This window comes from Protopterus annectens, chromosome 12.part0 (genome assembly GCF_019279795.1).
Source record: "Protopterus annectens isolate FY-2018-M chromosome 12.part0, PAN1.0, whole genome shotgun sequence".
Classification (NCBI taxonomy): Eukaryota; Metazoa; Chordata; order Ceratodontiformes; family Protopteridae; genus Protopterus; species Protopterus annectens.
This window is the reverse complement of record NC_056746.1, coordinates 568984203-569006687: the sequence shown is the minus strand read 5'-3', so window position 1 is coordinate 569006687 and position 22485 is coordinate 568984203. Positions and strand designations below refer to the sequence as shown.

Genomic DNA, 22485 nt, shown 5'->3' with positions numbered 1-22485 from the left:
GAACTTCATGCTCTCTGTTCGTCCCCTATTTGGTCTTCCACAAAGACAGGGTATCATTGAGAACTAATGCGACCTTTTGCCTAAGGTCGCCTCAAAGTAATTTGAATCAGTCTATTGACCTTCCTGTATTTTTCCCAAACTACTCAAACAGATCGGAACAAAAGTTACATTATCTTGATGTTCACCGCCAACTCAGATATTATTTGGACAGAACAAAACAATTCAGGAAATCCGATCAGCTCTTTGTTTCTTATGCTGATAACAAAAAAGGCCTTCCCGTCTCAAAAGTGACCTTATCTAGATGGCTTTCTTCTGTCATCTCTGAAATTTATCAGCTCAGGGAAAACAGCTGTGCTCGAAACCTAAAGCATTCAACCAGAAGCTTAGCCACTTCCACAGCTTTTCAAGCTAGACTTCCATTAGACACTATTTGTGCAGCAGCCACTTGGGCCACTCCTCATACATTTGTTTCTCATTACAAATTGGATTTGGCCTCCAGGGACAGAGCCAGTTTTGGCTCTACAGTTCTCAAGAGTCTGTTCCATTGAGCCACCCAGGATAGAGGTGCTAGGGACACGGTCCCATCAAGCAAGAATGAAGGCGAGATTGACAACTTAACATTGAGAAGTTATGTACCTACCATAACGTTCCATGTTAGTTGTCTTCTCTCGCCTTCTTTCTTGCGACCTTCCCCCTGGCCTGGACAGACCTTTTTCTCTCTACATGGAAGAATGCTTCTTAAGACCATACAGTTCAGGTCTTCCTACCCATCCTTCAGGCTTTTTCTCTGCCTTCTTTCTTCCTTTTGGGAAGTTATTTATGCTAGGTGTTATTGCCTATGGACAACAAACGAGATCTGGGTACTTACCGCCTTGCATCATGGGATATGGGGCTGCCTCGAGCTGGTAAAAGTGACTCTCGAGCTTAGCAAGTGCCGAGTCGGAGCCGAGGATCGGCTCCGAACCCATCAAGCAAGAAAGAAGGCGAGAGAAGACAACTAACATGGAACGTTATGGTAGGTACATAACTTCTCATTTACAAGAACTCAAAGACACAATTATTGACTGACAGACCTGGTCTGCTAAAGTCCTGTAGATATGAATAGTTGGAGACAACTAAACAACATGTGAAAAACCTTAAAGCTTTCATTTTGTATATTCCGACATGCTAAGACTGGGCCCACCCTTTTGCTTATGCAATTTTTTGTAATATTTATGTTTTTAGAATATATTATATAAATGTTAGTCTGTTTTATGATGTGCCAGTTACTTGCGGATGTGATGACTAAACTGAAGCTCTGCCCTTAAATGGTTAACAAGTGGCCAGTTCAGTCACCCTTTCTGCATGTATGTCATTAATGCAGTGTGATTGTGACTCTCTATGCCAGTGTCTGTTTTTCTATACTGACTATTTGTTTCTCCACATGTTTAGCTTCTTTCTGTTATTCAGAATCCCCCTGTACATTTATTTCCCTTACAGTTTTGAAACTCAGTGTGAATTCCATGCCGTATCTGCCAAAAATGCATTATACATGTCACTTCTTTTGAAAAGCACATTTTTATTTTTATGCTTTTCCTTAATCATATTCTTGGCCCAATATTCTGGCTGTCATGTTTATATGTATCTTCTGAAAGAGGTTACCCTCACAGCAGTGATCTTGCTGTATAGGTAGATGCTTTCACAAAGAATTTTTCCACATTACTTTTGCTGCATCTGAGATGAAAAGTGAGATCAAAAATTGTACAATTAAACATTATTTTATGATATTTTTCTTTGTTGCATATTTAGTTAAAATAATGTGTAAACTAATAGCATTGTCTTGTAATGTACAGATTAAGCATGTTGATTATATTGTCAGATTTAAAATGATTTCTTTGCCAGCTGGGGGAAAAATGTTTCTGAATATTTTCAGCATAATATGCACCATCAGTGTAATTTAAGTCTTACTATTATTTCACAGCTGTGCTGATTTTTTGGGGGTATTTGTTGACGCATCACAGCTGCTTTTGGCATAGAATTTCCTGTGGGAATGAGTATAATGCGATCTGTCTTTCTGTTGTATTTTAGTAGGATGCATGGAGCTTAGTGTTGCATACAGTAGTAATTAAGAATCATTATATTAGTGAGGACATTTGTAACTAGTTTGGGTACAGAACCACTTTGCCGTTGTACATATGTATTAATGTTGTAAAGGAGAGCTTCGACTGAGTGCTAGAGAAAGGGGTTTGGGTGTAAACTTTGTTAGTATTTTAATCTTAATTTTTCATACCATAGTAAGCACAGAAATACAAACGTATGCAAACATATTAGCATCCCCTTAGTGTTATAGGGCTGTACGTCTTAATGCCGTGTTAGAAGGATTACAGTAGTATTTAACAGAGAATGTGCTCTACAACAGACTTTCATTTAAATAGATGCTTGACTGTATTATTAATAAAGTTTGCGTGATCATTTCTAGCAGTTAGTTTCACCCAAAACTCAAGAGTCGCTTATACCTTTAAACCAAGCGGCAGGTTATGCGATCTCCTGGTGTCTCCCAGTTTGCCAAGATCACTTACTTTGTATTTTTTTATGTTAATAACATAAAAAGTTGTTATATTAAAAAATGCTTCCCATACCTCTCAACCTCTTACCTGGATAAAGCCTAAAATAATGGAGGGACTAAGGCCCATAAATAGAGACACAGTTTAAATATTGCTCTTACAAACTTAGAAAGTTGCTAGAATGATGGGATTTGTGTTGGCATGCATTTTCTGAAGTATATGTAGTCTGAAACTCAAATGTACGTCATTTTGTGACTTCAGTCCTCAGGGACTTGCTAGAAAACCACATATTTTATGACTGACAGACCAAAAATATGAGGTAAAAATCTGGACAGTTGAGAGGTATGATTGCTTCCCCATCCATTAAGTGTGATAGTAAAGTGTTCTGTTAGTGCAGCCAGTGGCATAGAGAAATATTTGCCATAAAATATGAAGACTCCAAATTAGACCAGGGTGTGGAGATTACATGTTGCGTGATCATTATGCATTACCACATTTATGCCAAGGCATACATTTTTTTGGAGTGGGAATAAAATGCCCATGACTATTAGGAGGTCTGATGTTCTTCGTTCCCCATTGCTGCAGTCCTTACTATTGGGTATAGTCCGCATCCAGTCGGCCCGAATACCAGAGTATAAGGCTGACGTCGGTCAGGGCGCATTAGACTGACGTCAGTACGTCAGGGTACTAATGCGCATGACCGACGCCATATCCTCAGTCTTTTTTGCCGCGTGGTCCGATGCAGAAGCAGTTTTGCGAGTGCAGGTTGGCGTTCTGAAATATTTCCGAAACCGGAGTTTCAGACCAAAACAGAGTTGGCTAAGTACCCCGTTGGGGAACATTTTGGTTTTTTCTTGCCTCAGTATTTAACCGGATGTCAGAAAAAGTGAATAACTGTATTTCTTGTGGGAAACAGATACCTCATAGGGATTACCATACCTTGTGTATACCTTATTTAGGGCCTGAGCACGACGTTGTTGGTTGCCGCTCTTGTGCTAGGTTTAACAAACGCACTATTAAGAGGAGGTTAGACTGTGCCAGGTTAGTGTTTGGGAAGCGTTGCAATTATAAAATGCCGTCGGATGCTCCGACGCCCGCTTCGTCCAAGAAGCGCAAGGACAAAACAGCGAAGCCTAGGGTTGATGAACCGGCAGTCCCGGACGTCGGTTCTTTAGAAACTCAGTGGAGCCAGAGGTTTTGCCAGGAGTTTCCATGGAGTCTCAGGCAGAAACTTTAATGTTACAGGATGTGCCTTCTCAGGAGGTAGGCCAAGCTGAGGGGGCTTCCCAGGTATCTGTTCTTCCCTCTCTTCCCAAGGTAGTTAGAGCCTCTCCTTCTGTTGCCAAAACTTCTTTGAGAGGTAGGCCTAGTTCAGCTTCAGTGGGGGCTTCTCCTAGCATTTCGGGTTCTGTACCTAAGAAACATATGCTTAAAATGGCAGAAGATTTGATTACTATGATTAGAGGTTCTATGCCCCCGCCTGATAAGAGGCCTAGGGTGGAACCGGAGTTTGATAGTTTTGAACAGTGTTCAGAGGCTTCAGAGTCTTCTGCGGAAGACTTGCAGGAGTATCCTACTTATTCTGATTCTGATGTGGATGATTCCACTCCTACAGCTTCTCCTCCTGAGGATTTCTCATTTTCAGAGACTCTGCATTCCATGAGGGAGCACTTTAAATGGGAAGGCCAGGATTACTCTGATTCCAGGAAAAGGCTTAGGGAATTCTTGTTCATACCCCAGCATAGGCCCTTAGCTATTCCTCCTGTGTTGAATGTGGTGGAAGATGTTTTGCAGAGGCCTCCCTGAACCCTGACTCTTTGCCTCCTGCTCCTGTTAAGCCTGATAGGTATTATAGGGTGCCGAAGCTCATAAGTATTTGTTTAAGAGTCCTAGGGCGGACCCAGAAACTATTTCTCAAGGGCCTAAAGGTGTTAAGGCTTCTGTGGTTAAAAATCCTGTTCCCACTGATAAAGAGGCCAGGGCTTTGGATAGGTGGGGAAAGAAAGTGTATACTTCTTCCACTCTAGCCATGAGGCGTTGAATTGTCAATTTCACATGCTAAGATATCAGAATTATCTCCTTTCCCAATTGAAATCTAAGGTGGATGCTTTGGCGGAAGGTATTGAGTGTAAAGAGTTGCTGGATTTGGTTCATGTGTCTGAACAAGTGGGTAAGCATTCTTTGCAATGTGGTTTTGATGCTGTGCAGGCCTCCTCGAGGGTGGCTGCTACTAGTTCTGTTCTTCGCAGGCATGCCTGGTTGAAGGATCAGAATTTAGCTGAGCATGTTAAGACAAGGATTTTGGATGCTCCTTTACAGTCTGATGTGTTGTTTGGATCGCCTGTGGAAGCAGTTTTAAAGAAAATGGAGGACAAAGCTAAATCTATGCAAACTGTTAAAGATTTTTTGCAGGTGCAACCACCGAAGTTTAGTAGAAATTGGCCTGCTAAGGGGTGGACATTTCCTGCTTATGATTCCCAGTCTAGGGGTAGGTCTAGACGTGGTAGGGGCAGGGCTCCAGGTTCTTTCAGGCCTAGAACAGGGAGTTCCCCTGCTCAGACTTCTGGTGAGGGCAGGGGTCAGTCCTTTCGTAAACAGACTCAATGACCTGTCTTTTCAGCTGCCAGTAGATTCTCGTCTGGCAGCTCCTTTGGGAGGAAGACTGTCTCTTTTCAAAGAAAATTGGGATTTGATTACTCAAGACAAATGGGTGTTGGATATCATTCACCATGGTTACAGATTTTATTTCCACACAATGCCCCCGTTTCAAAGGCATGCCAGACGTTCCTCCTCCACAAAGAAAAGAGGCTCACAAGCAAGTTTCTCAGTTACTCCAGATGGGGGCCATTCAGCCAGTCCCTGTATCAGAAAGGGGCCTAGGATTTTATTCTCGCCTGTTCCTAGTACCAAAAAAGGGGAACACGTGGAGACCAATTTTGGATTTATCTCTCCTCAACACTTTTCTGGACATTCCCAAGTTCAAGATGTTGACGTTACAACAGCTTTTACCTCTGCTGGGCAAAGATCACTGGATGGTAACTTTAGATCTCAAGGAAGCTTACCTTCATGTGCCTATAAGACTAAGTTGCAGGAAGTATCTGCGTTTCGAGCTGGAAATTCTCATTATCAGTTCTCTGCATTGCCCTTTGGCTTATCTACTACGCCCAGAGTATTCACAAAGGTTCTGGCTCCAGTGATAGCTTACTTCAGGCTTCAAGGAATTCAAATCTATCCTTACTTGGACGACTGCCTGATTCTGGCTCAAGAAAGGAAGACCTTCTACAGCATCTGGAATATGTTATAGCAGTGCTAAGATGCCTAGGGTATTCTGTGAACAAAATAAAGTCCAGTCTAGTACCCTCTCAAGACATGTGCTTTCTGGGTGTGAGACTGAATACAGCAGCCCAGATGGCCTTTTTAACCCCGGACAAACAAAAGAGTCTATCACTTTACTTCCATCAACTATCTCATCAGTCCGTGCTGACTGCAAGGACAGTCCTTCAAGCATTAGGGTTCATGGCATCTTGTATTCTGGTGCTTCCCAATGCCAAACTGCATATGAGGAAGCTACAATGGTATCTCAAAAATGTATGGACACAGCACTGCCAGGATTTGGACACTGTCATTCCAATCATACCTTGCCTTCAAAAAGAATTTTTGTGGTGGGCTCAGGAATGTCACCTAAACAAGGGACTCTCTGTGACCCGGCCAGAGGCGAGTCAGATTCTGACGACAGACGCCTCGGACATTGCTTGGGAGCTCATCTAAATGGAAAGTGGATACAAGACAAGTGGCCTGCCAGACTACAGCATCTACATATCAACATGAAGGAGATGTTAGCAGTCCAGTTTGCATTAATGGCTTTCAAGGAGTTACTTCTTCCAGGGCAGGTGTTGATTCTAACAGACAACACAACTGTCATGTGGTACATCAACAAGCAAGGGGGAACACATTCTTATCCTCTATGCAGGCAAGCAATGATTTTATGGGAGACTGCACTAAACTTACAACTAACTCTTCAGGCAAGGTTTCTGCCGGAGCACAGAACTCCTTAGCAGATGTGTTAAGCAGACAAATCATGGATCCCCACGGTGGAAACTGGATCTTCATGTATTTCAAAATTGACAGTGTCATGGGGAACTCCAGACATAGATCTGTTCGCTTCTCCACTAAACCACCAGCTGCCACAGTATTGCACAAAGGGGTTTCATCACACAGCTTGGAAAGTGGATGCTCTGTCTTTCAGTTGGAAAAACCTTCATGTGTATGCCTTTCCTCCTCTGCCTCTTCTTCCAAAGGTACTATTAAAGGTCAGACAAGACAGGCCAAGGATGATTTTGATAGCTCCAGATTGGCCTCGGCAACACTGGTACCCACTACTACGGAGTCTGGTAAGGACGCCTCCATGGCCTTTACCTCTGATTCCTCATCTGTTATCTCAGAACGATGGTCATCTGCTAAATGTCAAGCTTCATTCTCTTCATCTAACAGCCTGGCATATTCTGTGTTGAAACACAGCAGGTCTCAACTTCCTCAACAAGTTTTAAATGTCATTATGGAAGCTAGAAGACCTAGTACAAGGAAAGTGTCATGAAAAATGGAAGAGATTTTTATTTTGGAGTACAGCAAAGAATTTGCAGGTTTCTGAGCCTAATTTGAGTGTGGCTCTTCAATATCTTACTGAGTTATTGGACAAAGGTTTGTCCTTCTCTTCCATTAAGATTCATGCTGCAGCAATTTCAGCTCACTATGATTGTGACCCACCATTGTTTTCACATCCTTTGTTCAAGCAGTTTCTTAGAGGGGCAAAGAATATAAGACCCCCACGTAGAGCTCCTACTCCTGCTTGGGATCTCAATTTTGTGTTGGAGAAACTTACTCTACAACCTTTTGAGCCTCGGCTACTGCTGAATTGAAATACTTGTCATGGAAGACTGCTTTTCTGTTGGCTATTACTTCTGCAAGAAGGGTGTCTGAGTTGCAGGCCCTTATGGCAGTAGAGCCATTTTGATTTTCCATAAGGATAGGGTATCATTACGTACTAATCCTTCCTTTATGCCTAAGGTGGTTTCTAGTGTGGCTTTAAACCAAACTATTCATTTGCCTACTTTTATGCAGACCCCCAAAATAAAGGGGAAAAGATTTTGCACACTTTAGATGTACACAGGCAATTGCGTTATTATTTAAGCAGGACTAAGGATTTCAGGCAGTCTCAGCAGTTGTTTGTTTCTTTTGCTTTGAGTTCACAGGGCAAGCCTGTGTCAAAACAAACTATTTCTAGGTGGATTGGCTTTTGCATTGCATTTTGTTATTCCCATCATGGCAAGGAGATTCCAGCTGGGATTAGGCCTCATTCCACTAGGGCTACTGCCACTTCAACAGCATTTCTAAGGGGGGTGGCAACTAAGGATATTTTGGAAGCAGCTACTTGGAGTTCAGTGCATACTTTCTCTAAGCATTATCACCTTCCCATCTACTCTAAGTCTAGGGCTGGTTTTGCCACAGCTGTTTTGCAAGGCATGTTGTCAGCTCCTGCTTCTTTATGATTTGCCAGCCTCCCTTACCTCTGCTTTGGGATTCTACCCAATAGTAAGGACTGCAGCAATGGGGAACGAAGAACATAGTACAGTTTTGTACCTACCATAAATGTAGATGTTCGAGGATCCCATTGCTGCAGTCCAATACCCTCCCTCCTTCCCTCTGTGTTTAGGGGTGGTTGTGTAGGTGAGGTTTCATGCTTGTATTTTTGTATATATTCTTGTATATATTGTACATATTTTTGGTGCAGGTATTTTGGGCCTTGTCTTTTTAGGGTCTTCTGACATCTGGGGCAAGAAAAGACTGAGGATATGGCGTCGGTCATGCGCATTAGTACCCTGACGTACTGACGTCAGTCTAATGCGCCCTGACCGACGTCAGCCTTATACTCTGGTATTCGGGCCGACTGGATGCGGACTATACCCAATAGTAAGGACTGCAGCAATGGGATCCTCGAACATCTACATTTATGGTAGGTACAAAACTGTACTTTTTGTCACTGCAGATTGAATCTCAAGATTGCTGAAAGCAAAAAAAAAGCACACAGTTCCATAGTTTCCTGCAAGTGCTAAGTGCCTGCTCGAGCATTTCTAGATATGTCATAGAAGTCGCACTTAAGGGTGGGTAACTCGCTCTGTCTTATTGTGCTAGCTGTTTAATACATTTGGGGCTTGCAATATTTTTCACATTGTCGCTCCTATATTCCCGATGCTGAAGTAACGTAGACCAAGTGAATACGTTTTTTGTAATTGGAGCAATGTGTTTTAGCAGTACTTGATATTAACATTGTTGTTTCAGGATGGGTAGGACTGAAGACATTTTGGAGGCTGTTCTATGTAATGTCATTCCAGTAACTTGATGGCTAAGTGCTGAGATAGTAAAACCTTGCAGAAAAGTACATTTATCCGAGGTGATTTGTGATTACACTGTAGCGCACTGATCATGGATTTGATTGCATTAAGTCTAAAGCTGCAGGGATTAAATTCCTTTACATGCAGATGGGGGAAGGGGAACTTGTCTTCACAGAGAAACAGTTTTGAAAACATTTGCATCACTTTACTTGTGATCAACTTGCTTTTGACAAAATGACTTTCACCGGGCAACTATTTTTTGGATCTCATGCTACTGTTACAGTAACCTTTCACATTGATATAATAAATGCAGTGAAGCATTGATGAGTTATATGCAGTTATGATGTTGTTAATGACAGGTTTTAATTTTCTGTGACTGTTAAGATGCTGAGCTTTCTGATAGGTTTCATGAAGCAATGCCGTACTCTGTTCTTTATCCAGCATGATCGAGTGCACCATACAGTACCAGCAACAAGATGATTTTATAGCTGCCACGTCAGTCTTTACATCTTGTGGATGTGATGATGCTAAAACATTGGGCCCCTTCACGTCAGTACTTAAATGTAAAGTATTTCTTGGGTAGCTGATATCATTGTAATTAAACATGTAATATTTAATATACCAGTCATAGTGAAACACATTAATGTCAGTAATGGTCATTTAGTCTTTGGTTTCCTTTCCATGTTATAGTTTCTGTCAAGTTGTTTGCTAGCTGTTATTGTTTTAGGAATACATCTTGAGTTTTTTTTTATATCTCTGAAGTGCACTTTTCATGAATTATTTAAACTTGAAATTTTTTTGCTTGGTACTAGCTTACTTTTTTAAGTTTGATGAGTGGTTTCTGCTGTCTGCAAGTTCAATGTTCTACATTTCACAGTTAAAGCACTAAGGATGTTCTACACAAACCTGAGAATGGCCTGACCGTTGTCAGTGTGCAATAGACAGTAGTATTTCAGGAGGATATTTTTTATTAGTAGTTTATTACAGGCAGTGCTTGGCTGTGTATTGATAGTGTACTGCTGTTTGTAGTTTGGCATGAACAGTGCATTTCTTAGTTGTTGGTATGTCATTCTCCAACAGGCTGTGTTACATGTATTACATTATTTGTGTAGGGTGCTAGCACTGTTCTGGTGCATATTCCTGTGATTGTTGCTACCTGTGGCACCTGTAGTGCTGTGTACTAGTGTGATGCATATTGAGTACATGTGGTGCTGCACTCAATGCATGATTATAATATGGGTGATTCTGACCTATGCCTGGAGCCCATAGCTCTAGGGGGCCCATGACCAGCCAGCATATCTCTCAGCCATCCCATATTTTCTGGAAAATCCCAAAATTTAAACATAAATAATGTAGCATGAAACCACACTTGACCAATTTAAATTTCGTTTTTTTAAATGTTTGTCCCCACTTGCCTTCCATCATGTCTTCAGTCAGTGTCAGCAGCATCACCAGCGTGATGAGGTAACTACAGCCCTGACTGTAACTAAGTATATGCTATTATGAGGTGAGTGCAACAAGCAAGCATTAGTGGCAGCAAACAGTAGAGACTCACAGTAGCAGCATTCTTGTATTTCTCCTTTGCCAGTTTGCATGATTTGTAAATTGCAGCACCTTGAAACTGGAGAAAACGCAAGGAGTTTTTGCTGCAGGAAAAGGTACAGGTCAGGAGATCCAAAGCTGAAAAAAAAAAACTGCTGAAAAGGACAAGATGCCTGTTAATAGGCCTGGCAGATGTATCCAAGTCTATGTAGTGGTTACTTTTAAATGCTACCGATTGTAATCAGGTGGCAAGAATACTATAACAATCCGTGAGACCTTTTGCTTAGTACTAAAGTATAGCTCTGCAAAATGAAATACCCTGCTAGACTGTAGGTACACAGAGACAGTACACAGTTTTTTGGGGGGTGTACTGATGTGATAGTTGTGTTCTTCAGTGATTGAAATGTAGAGGGTTAAACTTTAGAAGGAGTTCTGTTTTTCTTCCAGTATAGCTTTGAATTTACAGTTTAGGAATTGTTCATTGTGATAGTTTACTTTGTCACAGTTGTTATATCTCTCCAGCTGTGGTATGCCACTTTGGGTGTTGCTGACAATAATGTTCTCTTTATTATTGCTAGAAGGATGAAGTCAGTTCGTTACATTTATATTACTTAGTAGTAGGAGTATGTACGATTACTACCTACCATTGCTGATACCAACCATTTTTTTGGAGTTGGAGCTAGCTGTGGTGTGGATGAAAGCAGCTTGCATTCTTCATTTCCTGTGTTTAAACCCTGGCTTTAAGGACTAGTTTTCATTTGTGTTAAATTGCCATTTTGTTAGGGAGGGTCTAGCTTTCTTAATTTGCTCAGTTTAAACTCTGGCTGTAAAGGCTGGGCTACTGTACACTTGTGTGAAATATATTAGAATATTCTCTTTTGGAGATGCTAGCCATTCTGTGGATTGTGATGTTATGAGGTAGTGCCATCTGTACTAGGGATAGTAGGGCAGTACATGTGTGCATATACCAGCTGGAGTTTTGTAAATAATTTTTTTTATTTGAATATCACACTGATTTGTACAGATGTTTGAGTCAAAAGTATATTTGTAAAGTTACTTATGTTATATAAATAGGACCTGCTGGAGAGATAGGTATGTATCCCTGAGACTACCCTGTCTATGGAACAGGCTCCCTATCCATGTGAAGCAGAGGTCCTCCCTAACCCAGTTCAGGTGCAACTTGGACAATTGGTTGGGAAACCAGAAATTCATCCCTGATTTGGCACCTATGTCTCTAATGGACACAGGTAACCTGTGTAAATGGTTCATCTCCCAGGCCCATGCTTACACTTATCAAAGGTATCAGAACTTGTCAGGGATTTGGGATGCATGGCTAGGTTTAAAAAGGCCTTGTGGTCATTAACCTAGTAAACGCCTATGAACTTATGTTAAAAATGCATCAACAGTAGGTCCTGCTGGACAGAAGGAATGTATGCATGTATGTTAGGTTGTATTGTTGTAACTGATCAAATGTGTTTGTTTATCAGAGAACCCTGGAAGAGTGGAAAGTTTTTGAAACTGTGTTATAGCTTTCAGATGTTGCCACCAGTATCTGGTTTCTTTGGAACTCTTGCAGCAGCACCTTGAACCTAACTGGAAAGATTTCTGACAGGATATATATCTCACACATCCACACAGACAAAGGGTGACATCATCTGGCTTTTGCTGTAATAAGATATTTGGCACACATCAGCTTGGCTTACTTTAGTAAGTAGTCAGGGAATAGTAATTCTTTAGTCAGTCAGGGACGTTTAGTGAGAATAGTTTAGTATTGTTTTCTGCATCTGTGAGAAACTTTTCAACTGTATTATTTTTTTATCTCTGTGGTTGAAACTCTGTTGTTTACTATTTTATTATTTGTCATTAAATATTTTATTACCGTTCATTGAGGCTGGTCTATTAGAGAATACTTTTACTATCTTGAGAGTGCTTACGCTTGTTTTAGTGACACTGTGGCTGCTTCTGAAAGCCTAACTGATTTGGCCATACCTTACCATTTGTATTAGTATTAATTTTACACAGTATAATTTGGGTACCCTTTGTAAGAGCCTTAGGTTAGCTGACTGGTGGCAACATGATTACTTCAGAGTCTGGACAGAAAGGGGCACAGTTAGTAAATCTATGCCAGCTTTTCCCAGGTGTGTCTGTGTGTGTTAAACTCCAGTATCCATGTGTGTGTCAGCTACTGGGAACAGGGACACAGAGCTCCAAAGAGGTCAGTGTGGAGTTTTGTGTTAGCCTGGAGATGGAGTCTCCAGCCCCAGATCTGGAGCATGCTCTCTGTGTGCTCTTAAGGGGAACTGTGCTTGGTGCAAGGAGCTGCGTCTGAAAATACTGTGTGAATCCCTCTTTGCTGTTAGTGACCATCCCTCACCAGAGTCGGTGGTGAGGATTCAGTCTCCTTGATTGCTGGCCCAGAGTAGGGATCCATCCCAAGGATGATAGCAGATGTCCTCTTTCATTTGCTCATTTTAATGTCTGGCTTTAGAAGTTAGTGTTAATTTGTGTGAAATGCCCTGTAATATTAGCTCCTCTTCAGGTCAGTGTTCTACAGATAATGTAAGTGTTATACAGGCAATATTTTGTCCTTTATTGTGTCTTCCATTTAATCTTTAGCAGTATGGTTAGTCAGGGCATACCTCTTTGTGGGAAGACTTGCCTTTCTTGTGGATTTTTTCCTGTCAGACTAGTTACTCTTCTGCCTTTTGACAAGCTTTCCCTGGGCCTTTTACTTCTAACCGTATTATTTTACTTTGGGTAGAGCTTTACTCTACTAAATGTATGGATATTTTTAGCATAGTACTTTACAGAGTTTTTATATGTGAGTTTTGTTTGTCTTTTTATATCGATGTTTTCGGTGTGCTGTTTTTTTACCCATTTTACATGGACAGGGCCTCAGGTTTTAGGAAATGTGTGGGGTGTGAGTATAAGCTGCCCTCCCCAGACATACACAGAGTAAGTCTGTTTATTGTCTCAGTGCTGACAGTCTTGTTGTGGATTGCAAAACATGTGCATCATTTGGGTCTCAGGCCTTGGGGAACTACTGGGCCAAATTAGTTTTAAAGGAGCTGTTGCCTGCTGCTTCAGCAGTGGCTGATCTACTCTTGTGTCCTCCTCTCCTTTCACGACTGTTGAGAAAAAACAGAGAAAGACAGAGAGAGAGAGGAAAATAAAGAAAAGGCGACACGAAATTTTAAAAAAAAAGATGGAAAAAGACATTTAGTATCATCCTTAGAGGGCCATCAGGATCCAGAGACCCCAAGGGCTTGGGTTCCTTTGCCATCTTCAAAAGCATTGGAATCAGTGAACCTTGGAACCTGTCTTCATATTTGTCAGTGCTTACCTTGGATCTGACCTCTTTTACATCCGTAGTAGTGCCAAGCCACATTTTATCATCTCCTTTGGCTCTACGTCAGATCCACTTACCCTCCATTCCCGTAATACTGGAGCCTGAGTTTTATCTGAAGCTTTCTCGCAGCAGGTTCCCGGCTTCCCCATTTTTTGAACCCTAGAGATCACTTTACATATACCTTGATTCAGTAAGCCTTCCTCTCTGGCTTCTTTGAGATGAGCAATGTCTACCAAGAGCATTAACAATGTAGACTTACACCAATGCATATGAGAACTTTTCCCAGTAAGGGTGAGGGACCTGTCCCCTTTGTACCTGCTGTTTCTGTTCCTTCCCTGGCCCACCTTTCAGCACTGGTGCCTTTAGTTCTGTTAGTTGCCCGTAGTACTCCCTCAGTGGTACTGACAGCCTAGCCACAGTTGGCTCCAGCACCTACCTTGATGTACTCGAATCTAATCTTATCAGAGCCAAGTGCTTCCCAGAGCAGTAGCTTTGAGGTGGACAGCCAGGGATCTAGTTTGACCTGGAGATTTTCAAGGCCTTCCTGACCCTTAATGCCTTCTCTTTAGATTGCTTGACTCAGACCTTAGTGTTGGATCAGACCAGATTGGTGGCTGGTACAGGTGCATCCTTTGTGTGTTTTAGAGTGGAAGGTGCCTCTTGCCAGTCATCTGGGCTCAGTGTCATTGTTTGATGTAAGATGGATTTTGTTTTGTTCTGAGATGGTGACCTCTACTCCATTGTCGGGTCTGTCCTGAGCCACCCGTCCCTTTTGGGTCTTAGTGTCTTATTACAGCCTGTGACATTAAACTTCAAGCCCCTCCAATCCAGGGGCACCCCACTCCCCAGTTACTTCTTTGTCCTCCCCTCCCTAAGTACTTGGATTTCCCAGAGAAATCTCATACTGAGGACTCTGGTATCATTGAAGGGAAGGATCCCCCAAATCCCCCTGTGAAGACACCCCCTTTAGCAATTTGCTGGAGTTAATGAGACATAGAAGCGGGTTTGACCTCCTAAGCCCCTTCCCTAGAGGAGTCGGTCTTCCTCGAAACTTTTACCATGGGCCCATCCATGTCTTTGGTGATTTCACCATGGATCCTCTAATCCACCTCTTGTCCCAGAAGGCTTTGAGAGAGCCAGGTATGTGTTGTAGCTGATTCCCCTCAAGCCAGATAAGTTATTGCTCCCTCCCAGAACAGTTCCTTTTTGGAATAAATGTCTCTCCATGTATACTGTTGTTGCTACATCCACGAAAAAGGAGATCTCAAAAGAGTGTGTGTCAGTTCATCCTCTAAACATGGAGTCACTGGCATTGAACTGATATGGCAAGCAAACGTATGCTTCAGCCACATTTTGAATTATTTGGTATATTTCACAAGGTTTCAAAGGGATATGATATCTGAAGCCTCCAAGTCAGTGGCTTCTCAACCTTTGTCATAGTCTTGTAAGACCTTGGAGACTCAACCGTCCACCATGCAACCAATTTCAAATGTCTCCATGCACCCTGTCTCCAATGTGGAAGATGGTATTTCATGTGCTGCAGGCACAGGCATCACCTTTTGCTATAATGCCTAGATTAACCTTTATAATTTCACTGACAGCTTCAAGGCATCCTTTTTAAATGCCCACTTTGATAGAAATAGAATATTTGGTTCCAAATTAAAATATAACCTTGACTAGAAGTGAGCAAGACAGTAAGACCGTGTCTCTTCAGAGGACCTTTTCCAGGAATCGGAGGGGAGAAAGATGTTCTTCTGTAATTAGTTTATGCAAGGTGCTCCTAGCAAAAATGTTCCCACGGCAGAGGAGTAACTTCAGTAGACATTGCCCCAGGGGCAGTCTGCAGTTCTTGGGCTTCAGAGGTTCCTTCTCAGACAAGGCCTTCCAGTACTTCTGAAAGTTTGCCTGACTGCTGTACTTTGACATCAGTCGGGACACTTGACTGTCCACTCACAAGCTTGGGAGACCATCACATTTCAGCACCTCAGTGTTGATAGTCAATTGTAGAGGCTATTATCTCACATTCCACTCCTTTCTAGATCTTAAAAACACCTCCCAAATGTACCACCCACCAGAAGAGGGAAACAAAAGTGAAAATACAAAAGTTGGTATCAAACCCAAGTTATCCAAGAGGTCACACCAGACCAGTTAGGATCTGAGGTCTAGTCAGGATTCTTTTTGATACCAGAGAAAACAGGGAACCTCAGATTCACACAGTATTAGAACTAAGCAAGTTAAATTTGTCAACCAGATTCCAGATGGGTAACTGTTCAGTCCATTCTGCCTCTGCTGAGGAAAGATAATTGGATGTGCTTGGTCATCCTTTAGGATGTGTACTAGCACATAAATACAGAGAGGCATCCCAGAAGGTTCCTGCAGTTCAGGCGGAGAGCCAGTCATTTCCAGTTTTAGGCACTGCCATTTGGTCTCACCACAGCCTCCCGAGTGTTTACCAAATGCATGGCAATGGTAGCAGCCTGGCTCAGACTACAGGGTCTTGGGGTATTTCCGTACCTGGATGACTGGCTCCTCACAGCAATGCCAAAAGTTTCATTAATCCAGGTCAGGGATTCTACTTTTGCTTTTCCTTGGGTATCACCGTCAACTTTGATAAATTCAAGTTAGAACCTGTACAGAGTCTAGAATTTAACAAATGCCATCCAAACACCTCCAAACAAATTGCAAAGCTACCTCCCACAAGATTGTCATATTTTCAAATTCAAGCCAATCAAGTTTTATTGCATTTCAGGCCACCTGCTGATCTAATCCTATGCCTTATCAGCCATCCACCTTGTCCCTCTAGCCGGATACTTCATGAGGGTTCTACAGTGGACAACTGTGTTCAATGGTCCATCTACTCATCCACTGAACTTTCCAGTTCATCTCACTAATGTGTGTTGCCACCAGATTCATTGGTGGATGCCTTCCACTCATGTCTCTTTAGGTCATCCCTTTGTTCTTCCCCCACTCAAAGTCATGGTAACCACTGCTGCTTCCCTTCTGGGGTGGGCCAATATAAAGGGAAAACTATCTAAAGTACCATGCCCTAATTAGAGGCTGATTTGCACATCAACATTTTGGAGGAGCATTTTGATGCCTCATGAGTGTTAGTACTAGCATGCATTTTCTGAAGTTGGGGTCAAGCCTCTGTTTAGAATTTTCAGCACAAAACAAACCACTTTCTTTGCCCTGAACCATCCAGAGGGCAGTCACTGAGGGACACTGGTCTACATAATTGGCCCCTGGGACTCCAGTACACTTATCCTCTAACTCGCTTGATGACCACGTTTCTGTAGAAACGTGACAGTGATCCTCATTGCCCCCTTCATTTGGCCTTCTCTCTTTTTCCCACCTTGGGTTCTGGACCCAGCTCTTTACCTTATTTCCTGTCCTTTGGATCAGCCTCGCCAAATCTGAAGTCCCTCCAGTTCCATTAATGGCCAGGGATCCCATGCTTACAGCATATCCTATCCTCTTCTCAAAAGCCATCTAATAGAAAAGTTTATGCCAGCAACTAAAAACACTTTTCTGTCTGGGTCACATCCAGAAATTGGACCCCCTTTCTGCTCCCCTATAGGCTATTCTGAATTTTCTTTAAAAGCTCTTTCAGTTGGGACTTTAGTATTCTACCATTAAGGTTTAGATGGCAGCCATTACCAGATTTCATCTAGGTCAAACTTATATCCTAATCTCATCTCTGAAGTTATCCAAGACCTTTTTGAAGGATACCTTTTTGCATAGGCCTCAAATAAGGGATCAGGTTCTCTTTGGGATTTGCCCTTTCTTCAGTACTTAATAACCCCCTTTGAACCTGCATGTACAGTGGATCTTATTATCTTAAAAGACACTTTTTTCTAATAGCTGTTACCTTAGCTATAAGAGTTTCTGAGCTACAAGTTTTATCCTACAATCCTCCCTGTCTTTTCTTAAAGCTAGGGTTTCACTGAGATAGAATCCATCTTTTTTTTTACCTGAGGTCGTCTCAGAGTTTAATTTGAATCAAACAATTGAATTGCCTGTTTTCTTAGCTAAATTCAACAACAAAGGAGAGTATATGCATCATTGCTTGGATATCCATCATCAGTTGAGATGCTTTTTGGATAGAGCAAAACATTTCAGGAAGTCAGACCAATTTTTATGCCCTTTTCCAAAGCCAAATCTGGGGGTCCATTTTCCAAGGTTAGCTTGTCCAGATGGCTTTCTGATTAGATTTCCTTTTTTTACTTGTGAAAATGTATCTCTTTACTCTTTAAACCAAAATCCCATTCTACAAAAGCAACAGCTACCTCTTTGACCTTTTTTTGGTTGCACTTCATTACATGATATATGCACAGTGGCCACTTGTACTTCTAGTCATACCTTACAAGTTGGATATCCAGAGCTGCCTTTGCTCTACCTTGTTGCAAAATGTTCTTTCCTAGAGGCACCCAATTGTGTGGCTGAGGATTCTGTCCCAAAGATTGAGGTGGACAGAAAAGACAACATTGGATATGAAAACTATGTACTTACCATAATGTTAGATCTGTGTTGTCTTCTGCCATCTATCTCAACCATCCCTCCCTCCCTCTGCTCCCTTTCCAAATTGTCAGTGATACTTTTGACTGAAGTTAGACCTTTCAGAGCTTCTCGAGGTCTAACTCTAGGACCACTGTCAGTTAATTTTTGCACTGTTGTTGAGTCTTTCGCCTTTTCCTGGTTAGGGGTCGCCACAGCAGAACTCCGGTCCGCTAATGATTGGTAGTTGATTTTTATGTGCTGAGTTACCAGCCCTGACGCACAACCATCAACAAAGGTACGCCCATTCACGCATGTCTCCACGCAGAAGACGCTCTAGTTGAGAATCTAACCGGACAGCATCTTATTGTGAGGTGATAATGGTACCGCAGCACCACTGTAAGTTGACAATTTTTTTTTTGCTGTGAGAGAAGTTTTTCTGAGGTAAAGTTTGGGGTCTTGGGGAAAATTTCGTCTGAGAAGTCTTAAACAAGGCATTATGAAAAAGGCGGCAGAGCTACAGGGCTTGAAAATTTTGAGATTGCAGGCATCGGTTCTGATATGATCCGATAATCCAGAGGTTGAGACCTACAGAAGAAGACAGTGCATAATCTATTGTTATGGTTAGTACATAGCCTTTGTTTTCTGTTAAATCATTGGGAATTGCAGTCACTAAATGTAGTAGGGGCTGGCTGTGGATGAAAATAGCTTACCTTTTTGTTGTTTGCTCAGCTTACATTCTGACTTTATAGGATTAGTGTGCATCTTGTATGAAACAAGCTTGGGCACGCTTAGGTGAAACCAAGTTGAAAATATTCCTGATTTTGCCTCATTTTGAAAAGTTCCTGAAATAATGTGATTTTCTGGCAAATTAAGGATTGCAGTCACTTAACAATTATCTGAGTTTCAGAATTCTTGTTCTTCGGAAAATGCATACAAATGTGAAAACATTTGTTCTAGCAAGTTTAAGTATATAACATTAGCATTTAAAATCTGTCCCTTTGTCCCTCATTGTTTGGCTGTGTCCTGATTCTTGCTGTAAGAGGGTGAGGGGTATTTTTGTATCACAGTCAGATGATATGCACATGGCTATAAAGTCTGGGTGGGTGTGAGAGGTCTGCAGATGAAAGTAACTTGCTTTTTTGTCCTTTGTTTGGCTTGAACAGTCTAGCTTTGCAGGATTAGTGTGCATTTATGTGAAACAAGTTGAAATACCTGGGCTACTGTGTGCTTGTGTGAAACAACCACAAATTACATTATTGTGTCTGTAAACAGAGTCTGTCTGTGGACAAGAATGTATTACCCACCACCATAATCTAATTAAAGATCATTAGACTGGTTTTACAGAACTATTATGCAATCTGTAAAGTAGATTGGAATATTGTGTTATGTATTTTTATGTCCGTCAGATATTCATAGGCGTTTACTAGGTTATCAACCCAGAGGTCATTTCAAGCCTAGCCGTTTTATCCCAGTGTAACAACATAGATAGTCTAGTCATTACCTAGGATTGTATTTAGTAATGACTGACCATGTTGAGGAGGGTTTTGTGGGTGCTATCTTTGGTAAGAATTTATGGTGCCCCATCCACTCATGTAGGTTTTTGAACAGTGCTATAGAGGTGTTCTGCTTCACATGAATTGGCAGCCTATTCCAAAGACATGGCAGTTGCTGGGAAACAGATCTGTCCCTCTAGCATGTCTTATTCAAGTCGCAGGCCATATTTAGGCCCCTGGAATGGGTTGAAGTGGTCCCGGTTGATTTACTGATTTGGTATACACAGCCAAATGGCTCTAATTGATGAGTCCAGGTAATCACAGCAGTTTTAATTAGGAAAATTAATCAAATGAAAATGTTCATTTATATCCACCTCCCCAAAACTGATTGAAGAGGGCCCAAGGTACTCTAAATTCACCACTGGCTGCACTCACTACAGATTTGCAACTGTTTGCTTGTACTAGTGTGTACCATGCACTACTTGCTGTTTGTGCGTATGTTGGGGGAGGAAGCAGAGAGCTGCACATCTCAAATGAAGTCATCACGTCATCCTGTGCTAATGTGCACGGTATACTGTATGCCTAGTGTGTGTGTGTGTGTGTGTGTATATATATATATATATATATATATATATATATATATATATATATATATGCTTGAGCTGCTGCCTTCATTAGAGATGTCCAACAGTCTGCATGTGCTACTCCTCAAAGTCCAGTACATGCTTGGTGTATGAGAGAAATGTTCATCTGCCTTTACTAGTGTCCAGAGTGTGCCACACACCCAGTGTGTGTGCATGTTGTGAGTGGTTGTGTGCATTTGTGTATGTGTGAGAGAGAGAAAGAGATCTTTCTTAGAGATGTGCAGTTCTTTGTGCAGCTGTTTGCGTTAGTGTGCAAGGTGCAGTGTGTGATGTGTTCTTTAGTGCTGTGCAGCTGTCTACTTCTGTTGTTGTGTGCTGTACACTGCACTTCTAGTTTATTTGCATGAGAAATGTCTTCACTGGAGATGTGCAGTTGTCTGTAATAGAATGCACAGTGCATTATGAAGTGTGTGTATGTGTGTGGGCTGCCTTCATTAGAAATATGCAGCAGTCTGTCTGTGCTACTGTGCAGAGTGCACAACATGCTGAGCATGTGTGTTGTGCTGCATTTTTTATAGATATGCTGCTCTGTGATGGGCTAGAGTGCACTATAGACCGATTATGGAAATGTGAGAAATAGTGCTTTCTTTGGAGAATGTGAAATACTGTGTCTGCAGCTTCTTGATGTCATGTAGTCTGTCCTAATGTGTACAGTGCATTACATTGTATGAATGTGAGAGATGCTGACTTTATTAGAAATATGTGGCTCTGTGTCTGCCTGGACTAGTGCACTATGCACCTAGTATGTGTGTATGCATGTGTGTGAGAGAGACTAACATTCTTAAAGATGTGCAGCTATCTGCCTCTGGTAGTGTGCAGAGTGTTCTACATGGTGTGTGTGTCTCTGTGGTGTCATCCTCATTACAGATGTTTAGCTGCCTGAAATAGTGAGTCAAATGCACTATATGCTGAGTGTGTGGGCATCAGAGATACTGCCTTCATTAGACATGAGCAGCTCTTTGCCTCTGCTAATGTGCAAGGACACTGCACATTGAGTTTGTCTGTATGAATGATGCTGCTTTCATTAGAGATGTGTGTGTGTATCTCTCTCCCCCTGTTCCAGAGTGCACGACACTCTTCACACGTGTTGCCAGGATTCAACAAGACAATTAAGGGTTGACAGCATATACCTAGATCAACTCCGACTGTCTGCCTGTGTCCACTCGCTGTAATATGTAAGGAGTCTGTGCTCACATGTAGTGTGCTGTTAACAGGGGATATGTCACTTATAAGTGTGTGTAATCCAGAATGCTTGTTGCTCCACCTGAGAAAATTTTTTATTGGCAGGCATGTGTTTGTGTCTTGTGTGTACAAATGAGAAAAATATATAGCAGCAGTAATGTTTTTTTTATGAGCAGATTCTGGCAGTGAAGCATATATATGACTAAACCCCGGCCTTTGGAAGGTCACCATATGAACTACATTACAGCTGTGGCCCACAGTGCATACTTATGCACATTAACTGTGGGGGTTAATACTGACCCATGGCTTGGTGAGCCTAAAGCCACCTCTAGTCCACCCCTGTGCATCACAGCCCCACTTCCAAGGGCTGTTGGTAGTGTATGTAGCTGGCTGTGCCCCCCCCCTCATGAAAGACCCACTCATCCTCCCTTCCAGTGTTGTCAAGTGCCTGAGCCTCTAGGCAAACTTACCTCACCTGGGGCATTGTCAAGGCTTTATCCCTTTACACCACCTGCACTGGACTGCTGTCCATAAGTTAGCACACAACAAGAATACTGTGAACAGAAATTTGGTGAAAGAAGCTTGTCAAAAAGATAACAGCTTTGTCTTTTGTTGGGAACGTTTTCGTATGCAGCCATTTACAGATAGTCATAAAAGCTACTTGCTATTAAGCTTTTCTTCATGATGACCCTGGAATGGTCAGTCATTCATAACAGTGAATACTTGGTTACATATTAGAACACTGACAAATTAGTATTGAGCAAACTGCAGAAATTCGTAGTCTGCGCACATTCATTTAATCATTCAAACATTGATAAATTATTTTGTAGTTATCTCTTAATTTAT

At 41.9% G+C, this 22485-nt stretch overlaps 1 protein-coding gene across 2 annotated transcripts in view; it reads left to right on the top strand.

Moving 5' to 3' along the window:
- The window catches only part of CCZ1 (CCZ1 homolog, vacuolar protein trafficking and biogenesis associated), a 1119178-nt gene that overhangs the window by 494538 nt on the left and 602155 nt on the right, over positions 1 to 22485 (top strand). The window lies entirely within an intron of this gene.